We start from the raw sequence: 13298 nt of genomic DNA, 5'->3' as shown, positions 1-13298 counted from the left end.
AAAAAAGGCTCCCAGAAGAACAGATAATTTTCACCCAGCAGCTGGAACAACCACTTCCATTTCACATCTCCCACCCCAGGCTGGAACATCAATCCTCCTGTGCTGCTGTAGCCTGGAATAAGGTTATGACCATCTCCACCAGCACTCTGCTTCCCCAGCCCTGTCCCTGAATACTCCCATGCCCTCAAAAGCCAACACTTCAGAAAACCAAGATGAAGTGCTGCTCGCCTTTCCCTTGATAAGGGATCTTAATGCACTTCCAGCAGCACACGTGGGAATGGATGTGGAATAAAAGCAGGCATCGTTTCCCAGATAGACCAGCAGAAGGATCTTTCCCCACCTCCCTAACCTCAGGAACAGGAAACTGGGAACAGACTGCTGCTCTCAGACACTCACACTAAGGGTCTCCCCAGAACACAAATGGATGAACAACCCAGAGCATCCCTGCTCGTTCCCAGCTCCCAGGGAGCAGGAGGTCTAAGTGCAGCAGAGCACTAGCAGGGGTTCCATTTCCTGTCCCTGCAGCCTCTAAACAGCCACAGAAAGAGCAAAAGCACTCCCTCCACTCACCATCTGTGTGTCCCTCTCATGCACATGCCCCATAGGGAGCAGGGGGTTCCTGGTACAGCAGGGAAGACAAGGAGCCTGAGGGAAACCATCAGCACACTGCACCAGTCTGACAATTTCTGTGCTCCAACAGCAGGTGACGTTCACTCCTCTGGAAGTCACCATCTCTGGAGGACAGGACACGCCTGCTGCCCAAGCTGGAGTCCCTCTGCATGTCCACAGCAGACTTGTCTTGTCTGCTTTCCAAGCAGCCACACATGAGCAAACCCCCTCTGTTCCAACAGAGTCCAGGTCACCAGGGAGATCTGGATGATACCACGTGTGGATGCTGCTGTTTCAAAGTCTGTACCTGGCACCTCTGACATTGTCACACCATGTGGGACACCTCAGAAGAGACCCCATCCACTACCCTGTGCTGGCATCCACACCACATGGCTCCCAGGGCTGGACACACACCTCTTTTCCTCCCAGCAAGCTGGGAAACAATCCAAGCAGGAGCATTATCCATCTTACCTTCCTGATGTCCCTAGTCACAGGCTCCAAGGGCTTTCCACACAGCTGGTTCAAAGGACCAAAGCCCTCTGGGTTCTTACACACCCCTTTGCAGCAGCTGGCTCAGAGTGTGTCACCAAGGAAGTGTCATTATAAAAGAGGAAACTGAAGCACATCATTGCCACACGTCACCCAGAAAGAGGTGGCAGAAGAGGGAGAAAAGCCCAGTCCCCAGAGGCTGCTGTGCCCTCTGAGGTCACCTGCACAGAAGGTGGCCCTGACCTCAGGTACCTTCTCTGGGCAGGGCAGTAACCTGGCACAGGGCAGTAACCCAGCACAGCCCCAGGAGTGGGGCAGAGGCCAGATTGGTTTCAGATCTGTTTCCTGGTTCACATTTCCAGGAGGTGGATGGAGCAGACACTGCCTGCAGACAGTGGGCTCCTCCTCCTTCTCCTCACCACTGCCACTCTGGGCAGCCACCACCCTTCTGTCAGGGCATACACAGGGACATCACTCACATTTATCTCCTGCTTCCTCCCCTCCTCTGCCACTCCAGGGCTCTCACCAGGCAGTGGTGTGGGAAAGGAGGGGCTCCCAGCCCAGCAACTGGGGAGAGAGGGTGAGCTGTGCTGTACCATCCAGAGAATCCAGTGCAGAGCCAGGCAGGCACTGGGAGCACTCCCAGGGGATCCAAAAGCTCAGCACTCCTAAGCCAGGAGAAGGTGCTGCCCCAGTGAGGGGCTGGGAATTCCGTGCAGCAAAGCAACCAGCTCCTGTCAGGAATGCCAAAGCCCACGAATAAGGCTTTGAGAAACCAGACAGCTTTTCCCTGTCACCTTCAGGAACACAGACTGGACATCAGGGATGTGGTAGAGTCCCCATCCCAGAAGGTGGTCACTGGACGTGGCACTCATTGCTCTGGTCTGGCAGACAACATGGTGTTGTGTCAAAGGTTGGACTCAATGGTCTCAGAGGTCTTTTCCCACTTAAATGATTCTGGGATTGTGTGATCACTTCTCATGGCCAACAGCTGTAACCCAGATTTGCCCAGGGCTCCTTCCCAACCCTGCCTGGGGACAAGGGGAGGGAGAGGCAGAGACAACACGCAGCACTGGAAGGATGAAAACCACAGTTTCATCCCTCATCTTCAAGATTCGGGATAGGTACTGATTCCATAGGGACTGGGGCAAGCTGAGCACTCTGGAAGGGTTTCTAACAAGACACTCACACCCCAGTCACAGTTTAAAGGGGGAAACAGACCCACAAGGACTAAACTCAGCAGGTTCAAAGCCATTCCAGCCTGGCTGCCAAAGGCCTGAGCGCTGTGTGTGACAGCAGGGTTCCCCCTCCTCAGCCATCTGGGCACTGTCACTCTGCAGAGATCTGCTTGGCCTCCTGTCATGTGTACCATTACCAACCCCTTTTCTGTCAGCAGGATCTGGGTTGGCACAAACACTTTTAGTAGTAGGATTTTTTTTTTCCCTTAACCCATATCCTCTTGACAGAACCAGGTTAGGAAGCAGCTGCACCAGCAGAGCTGGGGTGGCCTTTTGCAAGGCAAGGTACAGGAAAAATGGGTGCCTTGATCCAGTTAGCTCTTCTATCACCAAATTACAGTTAATTGCAACTTCCCCACCTGGGGAAGGGGGGAACACCACCAGCTCTGCTCTGTCCTAGCCCAGTTCCTTCATCCCAGAGCAGGTCCTTTGCCCTGGAGAGCCTGGAGCAGGGTGGGTGGAAGGGGTGTCATTCCCACTGGTGACAAGGGCTGTTTCCATTTCTGTGTGTCAAGCTGAGCTGTCCCACATTTCCCCCTCTGCTTCCTCCCCAGGCTGCTCCAAGCCCCACATATTTCCCTTCCAATGACTGCCAAGCCTTACAGATCTGGGGAGGAAGAGGAGGGGAAGGGAAGGATAAGCATCCAGCGGGGCTCACAGGGCAACCTCTCCCAAAAGAGCTGTCAAACTCCATGTGCTGAGACTCCAGAACCCCTTCCCTGCTGCAGTCACACAAGGAGCCAGCTCACTGTCCTAGCAGGGACAGTCACCTAGAAGGGACAGCATTCCAGGGCCACAGGCAGGACCCACATCCCAGACCAGGAGGAGGAAAGAGCATCACCATGCAATTAATCTTTCCTGCAGAGTAACTGGGGCAGAGGGAAGCTCTGTGGCACGACAACATCCATCAGCTTACGTGGAAGCGTCAGCAGCATCTTCAGAGAAGCAGCGAGCGATCCAAGAGGTGTTTCTCTTCCCACCCCCTCTAGTACAGGACCAAGCAGCTCAATCCATTACAGTTTTCCTTGCAGCCTCTCAAAGGTATGGAAGTGACCTGCTTATTTCACAGACAGGAAAGGGAAGCGTCTTGTGAACTTAGAAATAAACTGAGGAGTAGAAAAGGAGAATTCCCAACCAACTGGGATGAATTCCTAAGAGCTGGACAAGCAACCCAGTCCGCTGGTTCACAGGGAGGGATAAGCTTCAAAGTAGAGGGACAAGGGACCTCCATCCCATTCCTGGTCATGCCATAACCTGTTCAGAATCTTTTCACTCCTCCATCTCTCACGTAGAGGATCAGCCTCACAACCCTCTATTAAGCCCCGGAACAGCTTTGTGGATTAAGGACTTGGTCTGGTTTGTCTCCAGTCTCACCATCAGAAAGGCACGTTCCAGAGACTGTTTCTCATCTTCCCTCGTCCCCCACCTGTGTGCATTTCACATGGGATGAGAAAGCCAAGACTGAAACAGGAACACCACAGGACTGGCTACAGCTGAAAAGGTGGTGCTGTGAACTGGGAAAGGAAACTTTCAAGGGGCTCACCCAAAAGACTCTCTCTTGAACAGGCAGATCCAGTGCAACAATGTTGGTTCCTTCCCTTCCCTGCTTCTCTGGGCCCTACCAAATGGCTTAATTTATAAAGGCAGAGGGATCATCCCAATGAAGGGACAAGCAGGGTACACTCCCCAGGAGGACCCATTTCATCTTGCTGCTATTAATACCTGGAACATTATTTGCACGAACAAACTGTCCTTTCTCCCTCATTTCTGGGCTCTCAATTCCCTGACTCGTCCCAGAAACCCCAGCCAACACACGTTCACCCTCCTCTACTACACACTTCCATCCAAACCCCAAACGTTTCCTTTTTTTTAAATTAATTACTCATGTTTCTAGTTCACACCACCTCTTCCACCATCCACAGACAGGACACAGCTCCCCTGGCTCCCTCATTCATTACACAGCCAACTTGTGGGCCCAATCCCACAAACACTCACTAAAGGAAAGGAGCCAACACTTCCCACAGCTGCCCAAGGGTGGTGGGTGTCCCAAAAGGGCTGCCAGCCACGCTCTGGAACATGAGCCTCTCTGCACCCTTCCAAACTGGGAACACAACCAGAGGGGCCCTGGGCTGTGGGGCAGGAGCTGCCCAGGGAGGTGGTGGACTCACCACCCCTGGAGGTATTTAGAAAAACATTGGATGTGGCACTCAGTGCTCTGGTCTGGTTCATAAGGTGGTGACCAGTGACAGGTTGGACTTGATGATCCTGGAGGTTTTTTCCAGCTGAAATGATTCTGTGATTCTGCAGACACTGTCAGAGCCTCTGGGAGGGACACACTCAGGTATCACCACTGAGGTATCACCACTGTCACAGAGGGTACCAGGTACCCACAGAATATGCAAATAGGGGAAAAGTCAGTTTGCCATCGTCCTATGCAACCTCTGGTCCTCTCTGAACTCCAGCATCCCACCACCCTCCAAGCTGGATGAGGCTTTCACTCCTCTTTGCCTCCCCAGCCCCAAACCTGTCCCTAAGAGCTGCCTGCAGGCCCTTTGCTACACTGGCACAAGGAAGTCCTCAGCCTTTCAGAGCTGGGCCTAACTCTGTCCACAGAAGCCCCAGCAGAGCCTTCCCCTTGCAAACAGCTGCGTGCCTTTGGTTTTGCTTCAAGAGGAAACATGTTCTCTCTGTATCTGGGCACAATATAGTCAAGCACGGCCAAAAGCATCCAATCAACAGCACGACAAGTCAGGGCAGAGGGTTACCATGGAGCTAAGGAAGTCCAGACTTCCCATCCAGACCCAGAATTCCTAACATGCCCTGACTGCAGAGAGGGGCTGCCTGCCCTGCCAGAGTTGCTGGAAAGAGGATCAGGGTCCTCTCCATCACCGTGTCCTCACATACCACAACAAGCACATACAGCCAGCAAAACCTGACCCAAATTTTGACACACCCCACCAGCATCCCAGCACACAGCCCTGTTCAGCTGCTCTCCCAGAACGTGCAACAAGCTCAGCAGTGCCCAGCAGCAGCAAACACCCCAACAGGCTTTACCAGAGGATGGTGTTCGGGGCACGCTGTGAGACAGATCACCACCAAAAGGCAAGAGGGGACAGGAGAAGTCACAAGCACCTCATCAAGCAGGTCCAGGGAATGGAAACTCCTGCCATTAGCAGGATCCACTGCAGAGGATTTCACAGCTAATGAAACTCTCACCACCACAGACCACAGAGAAAGCAAAAGCAGCAGAGCATTTCTCTTCCGATAAGCTGCTTTTATCAGAAGTTCAGCCTGGCTGCCCACACCAGCCCCAGCTGCAGAGCTGCTCCAACCCTGTGCCTTTAAATCCCCTTGGCAGCGCAGGCCTGGGGCTGTGGGAGCAGACACACCCTGTGCTCCAGTGCCGGAGCACACAAACATTTCCTCCCAGCCGCTCCTGCACCGCAGCTCAGCCAGAGCCACCTCGTACCCGCCAGGGCCGTGCCAGAGGAACACAGGCTGCTCCACACAGACCTGCACCTAAGGAGACTTAACTCACTTCCTGCATCTCTCTGCTTCCCTGCCAGCAGTGGACATTCTTCCCTCAAACTTCTTCCTTAAGGCAAATATTTGGAGTCTAACAAGCATTCCTCATGGCAGGCACAAGTTAAATATTGGCCCTAAAACAACAGCAAGTGCCTTTCAATGATTCTGGCTGGAGAAGCACAGCTCTGGACTTTGATTTCTGGCTCTGAACAAAAACAGGACCAAAGCACTCAGTGTTACACTCTTCTCCCAGGAGAAGTCAGATTTCAGGCTCTCTAAGTCCCCTGCCAGGACCACAACCAGCAGTGGGAACTGTCCCCTGCTCGTGCTTTCTCACACCTCGGGTGTCTGCTGTCACCGAGCCAAGCTGCTGCAGAGCATCCTCTGCGCCATGCACAGGATTAGTGTGAGTCTGGTTTCCAGATCTGTCATTATACATCCTGAGAGAGACACCAGAGGAGCCCTGCTGGGAACCATGGGTGCCATCCAGGGCATTTGCACGCCTTGCCCTCCCTGCCTTCCTGCACCAGCACCATTCCCAAAGGTGCCCACCTCTCCATCCAGCCATGCCCAGCACACAGATCTGTTCAGTGCAGGAGATGCTCCAGGCTGTTCCTGCTCTGCAGGCAGCCCAGCTCCCGAAGGACATGCTGGCTGTTGTAAGAAAACATCCCAGCAAGGCAGGAGCCCAGGCAGTCAGAGAGATGTCAGCACAACCAAAGGAGAGGGAAGGGTGAGGAGGGAAAAGAAACCTGCAGTGAGGTCAGTACACTTGAAGCATGGCAGCACCCGGGCTCTGGGATGCCGTGGGCATTTTCCACGTGGATCAGGGGAGCAGAGCTGATGCCATGAGTCTGCAGCCAAAGCCCTGCAGAGCTGGGCTCACCTCACTCCAGAGCAGCCCTGTGAGATCACTGCTGATCCAAGTCTGAGCAGGGGGGCTGTTCTGTCACCCTCCACTGAAGGCAAGCCCAAAGGAGCCCCTGGCAAAATCACCCAAAAACCAGTTTGCTCTGACAAAAGGGTCTGCCCACAGCAGGTGCCCAGAGAAAGGCTATTGCAGCAGGGCACAGGTGTGCCCCAACAGCACACTGCACACTAACTCACACTCACAGGGCTTGTTCTCTACCCAGCCAAATTCAGCCTGGTGTGTTCAATGAGCTTCCCTCCCACCCTCCTGTGGGCCTGCACCTCACTGGGCTCTCCCTGCTCTGAGCAGCAGGCCTGGGAGGCAGGAGAGGGTCTGAATGGTGGAGAGCTGCTCCCTGCCAACATCCCCTGCTGCTGTGTGAGATGGAGCCCTGACAGTCTGCTGTGCTGGAATTCCACTCCCCACTTCCTTCCTGAGACACCTACCACAGCCCTTCAGGCTGGGGAACCTGCTGGGGGCTCTGACAACCTCAGTGAGACCCCCCGATGGGGCAGACACCCCTGTGAAAACAGCATGGGTGTAAATCAGCTGCGGGTTACACTGGAGAAAATGTTAAAGCTCCGAGTGCCTCCTATTCCCTCCCCAGCCACCGAAGCCCATGGAGTGACAAGCTCCAGCAAGTCTGCGCAGGAATTCCCAAAGCCCAAGGCAGAGACTGGTCTGTACCTGTCAGCACCAATACCTCCAGTGCCTGCTCCTGCCGCACGGTGACCCCACACCCCCAGAGCCGACGGCTGCTCCTCAGCTCCCACTGCACCTCTGCTCCCACAGCCTGCTCTGAGGCCTCTCCTTCATATTCCCTGGACTTGGGAATACGTAAAAGCCAGACTTTGAGTCAAAGCAGCATCGCCTTTGGGATGAGGGATCGGCAGAGCTGTGGGTGGGGGGATTCCAGGAGAGCCTCAGCCTGCCCCTCGCCCACACACGCAGCACAGAAGGTGCTGGAAAGCACCATCCCCTCCCCGCAGCAAACCGGGGAAACCAGGCAGAGTAGGAACTTCATCACTGCCAACAGTCCCTGCTAAAAAAAGGAAAAGAGAGAGGGATTCTTGCTTTGTTGTTTGTACCTCGGTGCTAGCTCAAAAGCAGCGGATTTTTTTACCTGAAAACAGTGGGCAGTGACAGAGCCTGTAAAGGATGGAGCTTCTGTAGCACAATTCCTGCTCTGTTCTGGTTTAAATTGGATTTCCACTGACCTTTCCAAGCCCATCATTCAACTCCCACACCCAGGGACCAGCCCCTCTTAGCAAGACTTTCCAGCACCCAGACTGGGAAGGGGAATGAACCCCCAGATACTTGGCTGAGCTCCCAAGGAACCCCCAAATCCCTCCCAGCACCACTCCTGCTGCTCAGGCCCGCTCAGCTGCAGGGCTGCAAACCTCTCCCAAAGCAAAGCTTCACAAAATCCAAGTTCAAGACCAACCTTAACCCCTGTGTATTAACTTAAGAACTCCCCTCTCAGGCTGACAAAGCCCGCACATCACCTGCCAACTGTCTCATTCACGCTGGGGAAGCAAAGGCCAGGCCTGCCTCATTAAAAAACATTACATAACATTAAATAACAAAGGGCTACAGGACATTCTTTGCTTGGTGGACACTAAAAATGAATGACTCAAAAATTAACGCTGCTTTCCTCCAGACTCTCAGTGTCTCTAACACTCTGGGAGCCCAATGAGCACCTTATTTCCAAGGCAACAGTGTCTTGGCTCATCCCAAATCCTGCTCTGCATCCAACTTATTGCCACCCCTGCTCAGCAGACACTAAACAAGACACAGCACTTCCCAGCTCTTTCTCAGAGCACCGTCTCCTCCAGACAGCAGTGGATGGGTTTGTGCTGCCTCACAGGAACAGGGGAGGAAGGCAAGACCTCAGCCTGGGGTACAGGGAACCTTTCCCTGCTGGACAGGCTTCCCTCACATCACCACCTCAGCTCAAGTCTTTAGCAGCTGAGACTAGGAGAGGACTTGGTTTCACTGACCCTTGGTTTCAAGACACCAAACCCTGCATTTCCTACAAGTGAGGATGTTTCTGCTGTGACATTTCAAGCACTGGGACCCTGATGCAGCAGGGAAGGCCCATGTCAGCAGGGCACAGCTTGGAAATGCCACTGCCACCAACCTCCCAACAGGACAGAGACTCCATGGGCACTGGGACATCTTCTTGGACACATGGCAAACTCTCATCCATCCTCACTGGATCAAAGAAGCCAATTTAAAGTCTTTATAGAACGAACTGAACTCCTTTACTCCAAACTCTCCTTTTTTCTGGGCTGTGGATAAAACCATGGGCTTGTTGCTCCATGCAGCATTTCAAAACACCCTGGTGCAGCTTACCTGGAGAGCCATTTCCTAAACCACACAGCTCGGCTGACATGCTCTGAGCACAGTGAGAGGAAGGCAGAGAGACATCCTGTGGTTTTACACCCACTGCACCACCCTGCTCTGTCACTGCAGGGCTGGGGGGTCACAGCTGGGAGTGCTGCAGGTCCAGGACACCCCCATGTCTCACCCCAGCACCCCACACCAAAGCAGGGTGTGCTGGAACACCTCAGCTCCATGCATGGAAAACAGAATGGACTGGGCTGGAAAGGACCTTAAAGCTCATCTCATTCTACTCCTCTGCCATGGGCTGGGACATCTTCCACTAGACCAGGTTGTTCCTTTGATTCAAGCTGGCCTTGGACACTTCCAGGGATGGAGCAGCCACGGCTGCTCTGGGCAGCCTGTGCCAGGGCCTGTCCACCCTCACAGGATGACAATTTCTCCCTAACATGTAATCCAAACCTATTCTCTTCCAGTTTGAAGCCATTCCCCCTTGTCCTGTCACCAAGTCACTGCTGTTTTGAAGCCAGTTATGAGGAATAGTGCAGCAATGGAACAGGCAAGGGAGGGGCTGCCCACAGGAAGGGCTGCGGGGCCACAGCCTGGGCAGGGATTTAGAACTCCCCCGGAGATGGAGGGCAGTGCTGTGACCTGGGCAGCCTGATGGAGAGCCCCGATGCTCCACACTCAGCTGCCCCTAAGGAAAGTCACCTTTACACCTTCCTCTCACCAGGCCTGCTGTGTCTCTACAGCTACAGACCTGCCAGCAGGACGCAGAAACAGCCATTCCAGGGAAAACCCAAAGCTATTCACAGCTTTTCTAGCAGGAAGATAACCTGTTTGCCAGCGGGATCCCAGAGTTGCTGGGACCTCCTCCCCCTCCTTCCCCTCCCAGGGTGCAGCCAAACAGAAGCAGGCTCCGGGTCACACCACGGCAGGGCCGGGAGGGAGGCTCAGGTTCACAGCTTCTCACTGCGCCCACGACAGCCACGTCTGCCCAGGCAGAGCCCAATTACAGGGCTGTGGGCAGAGCTGTTCCCACAAGCTCTGAGCGAAAAGGCATGGCAAGCACGCGAAGGAGGCTCCTGCGCTGGCACCCGAGTCTGTCCCCGCTCAGCAGCACCACGAGGGAACAGGGTTTGACTCCTCCAACTGCAGCTGGAAGTCAGAGGAGCAGCACAGGGCACACCGGGCCACCCTGCGCTGGGACCAAACCCCACAGTGCCCAGCCCTGCTGAGAGAGGGGAGGGTCTCCCGCCAGCCCGAGGGGCTGCCCCTCTCCTGCACACCCCACAACGGCACATCAGGGGTTGCTGCTCACCCGAGGCTCCCCCACCCCTCCCACTAACCCTTTAGTGCCTGTAGAGCTGCAGTTCCTGTCTGAAAGCAGAGGTGAAGAGCCTCCTACCCACACCGGCTCACACAGGCACTGGGCCCCGTAGCAGTGCCCCGGACTGGAGGCTGGGCACACACCTGGATGGACCAGCCAAAACCAAAGCACAGGAGTGCTGCTCCAGCACAGCTCATCCCAGCTCCTCCTGGCTGGGAAAACCACGGAGAGAGGGGGGACTGGGCGGGGGGAGACAGCTCCACAGCACAATCAGGCCTGAGTCCAGTAAAGATGTTTATTGGCAGCTGCTCTCAGACATGGTCTCTTCCAGCCCTGTGGGGCTGGAGGGGGTGGGGGGAAAAATACAGATTGTCCATGAGCACAACCCTCATGTCATTCCCATTGATCCGCTGAGTCACTCCCGTATTAACAGTTTTGACAACACCCGGAGCTGCACAGGAGCTCGGACACGGAATACAAAACAAGGGGAGAGCAGCACCCAGGAACCTGCTCAGCTGCCAGGGCCAACTTCCTCCTCTCAGGAGCTGCACCAAGAGCACCCAGCACACACCAGGCTGCAAGGGCAGGGCACAGAGCTCCATCCAGTGTGCCTGGGGAAGCTGCTGGACAGAAAGTGTCCCCTGCAAACCACCACCGACTGCACCCCGGGCGTGGGGACGCAGGAGCAAAGCAGAGCAGCAGCTGCTTTTGCAAAGGGACTACACTAGTAATTTTTAAGTGACTTATAAGTGATTTATAAGGCCTCACAGGTCTGTCAGCCAACGAGGAGGAGATCAGACCCCGAGGCAGAGCCATGGGAGGGCAATCAGCTCTACAACCCCCCTCTTGGGGCTGGGGGCTCCCCAAACTTCATGCCCCCCCAGACCCGAGCACATTGGGGTCAGACCAGTCTGCACCACAGGACCACAACCCTTCCAGCACCCCAAAGGTGCCAAGGAGAGATAAAACACCGACCAAACAACGCTCCTATCTGCAAAGCACCAAATTAAAACAAAACCAACAAATCTTTGGCAAGTTCCTCCCAGCGGCCAAGCCTATCCCGCCACAGCGAGGGCTCCCCATGGAGGCCTCCTGCCCTAATTTGCAGCAATTCTTTGTCAGAGCACTGGCAAACACCAAAGGTTTGCTACAATCTGTTACATAAGGCCCAATTTTTATCCCCTGTGCCGGTTGTGGGGAGGTGGGAGCACGCTGTGTGTGTGGCAGCCTGGCAGGTGAACTTCCACGCTGCTCAGACTGCATTTCCACACCTGCAACCACTTGTTGTGCAGGAGGAAAACAAACAGATTGGTTAAAGAGGCGACTTCCACAGGTTTTATACACCTTTTCACCCAAGTCCTGGTTACCTCGAACTGTTTGGAAAGGACTTAACATGGCAGCTCCCAAGAGGCTTATCAAACTTTGTGTTTTAACTTCCAAAACACACCAAGCACGGCAAGTCCTCAGGTTGCCCAGAGCACAAAAGAAAAAAGGCACCTCTTCCTGACCATCCCGACAACATCCTGCTGTTTGCTCCCCGAGCTCCAGGGCTCGGAGCCCTCGCTCAGCTGCCTCCTGCCAGCCAGGGACAGGAGCCCCAGGCAGAGCTGCTGCTGCTCTGCAACCTCCGGGGCGGCCCCAAACCAGCTCCGCTCTGCTGGGGCAGCAGGGGGAGGGCATTTTCCTGTTTCTCACACTCATCCTCACCCGCTTGGCTGGACAAAAAAAAAATAATAATAAAAAAGGCCGTTTTAAATACCAGGTTGGGCACAGGCCCTTTCCCCAAAATAAACACCTCCCAGCCCCTCTGGAGGGAGGAAAGCCACAATACAAAGGAGCCACATCCTGCAGGGCGCGGGCCGGGGGGGACGCGGCGGGGAGGCCCCGACCCCATCCCTGTCGCCCCCCGGCCTCGCGAGGCCCTGAGGGGGGCCTGGACCCCTTCCCGGCCCCCCTCCCAGAGGTACGGCCGGGAAAGGACGCGGCGAGGCGGCCCCGGGCCCGCAGCACCCCCCGACCCACGGCCCAGCCCGGCCCCACCCGAGCCCAGACCACCAACCGACCCCCCACACACACCTCGACCTCTCCCGGCCCCCTCCTCACACCCACCGCCCCCCGTGCCCCTCCAGGCCAAGCCGGGGCGTCCCCATGGGCCCCCTCAGCCCTCACTGCCCCCTTCCCTCCCCGCGCCCCCGCCCGCGGCGCCGCCCGGCCCGGCCCGGCCCGGCCCTTAGCGGTGCCGGCCGTGGCGGGCAGCGGGCGCGGTGCCCCCCGCGTGTCCCCGCGGTGTCCCCACCCCACGGCGTTACCTCGGCGGTCTCTCAGCGCCGGGCGGCGCCGCTGCCCCGCGGCCGCTCCCCCCCCATGGCGGCGCCCCCGGCCCGGCCGCGCTCAGCCCTCCCGCTCCAGCCGCTGCGCCAACGGCGTACGCCCCGCGCTGCGCCAACGGCGTACCGCCCGCGCGCCGCGCGCCAGCCGGTGGCGTAGCCGCGCTTCGTGAATACGGCCCGCTGGGCGGAGCGCGGGCGCAAGCGCAGCGGCAGCGAGGGCGGCGCGCTGCGGAAATGGCGTAGCGAGCGTTCGGGAATCGCCGCCCGGCGACAGCGCCGCGCCTTTTGCGGCGGCGGCGGCGGCGCTTTACGGCGGCTGCCCCGGGTAACCCCGCGCTGCACGCGGCACTGTCGCGACACCGAGCGACAGAGGGACAGGGTGACGGTGGTACAGGGACACGGAGCGACAGAAGGACAGGGGGACAGTGATAGAGGGACAGAGAGACACAGGGACAGTGACAGAGGGACAGGGGGACAGAATCCCTTCCCTGCTCCTCCTGCCACACTGTTCCTGCTCCAGGCCA

General features: G+C 56.4%; 1 protein-coding gene across 2 annotated transcripts in view; it reads right to left on the bottom strand.

Annotated features, from left to right (window-relative positions):
* Nucleotides 1-12870, bottom strand: part of CSNK1G2 (casein kinase 1 gamma 2) — a 38964-nt gene extending 26094 nt beyond the window's left edge. For both annotated transcript variants that reach the window (XM_071577849.1, XM_071577851.1), the window contains exon 1: nucleotides 12754-12870. The gene's annotated coding sequence lies outside the window, so the exon portion shown is untranslated. The remainder of the gene's footprint in view (nucleotides 1-12753) is intronic.
* Between the last annotated feature and the right edge of the window lie 428 nt (nucleotides 12871-13298).

The sequence above is a fragment of the Pithys albifrons genome, chromosome 27 (assembly GCF_047495875.1).
Source record: "Pithys albifrons albifrons isolate INPA30051 chromosome 27, PitAlb_v1, whole genome shotgun sequence".
In the NCBI taxonomy this organism is placed as follows: Eukaryota; Metazoa; Chordata; class Aves; order Passeriformes; family Thamnophilidae; genus Pithys; species Pithys albifrons.
This window is presented reverse-complemented; position numbering and strand designations above follow the sequence as displayed.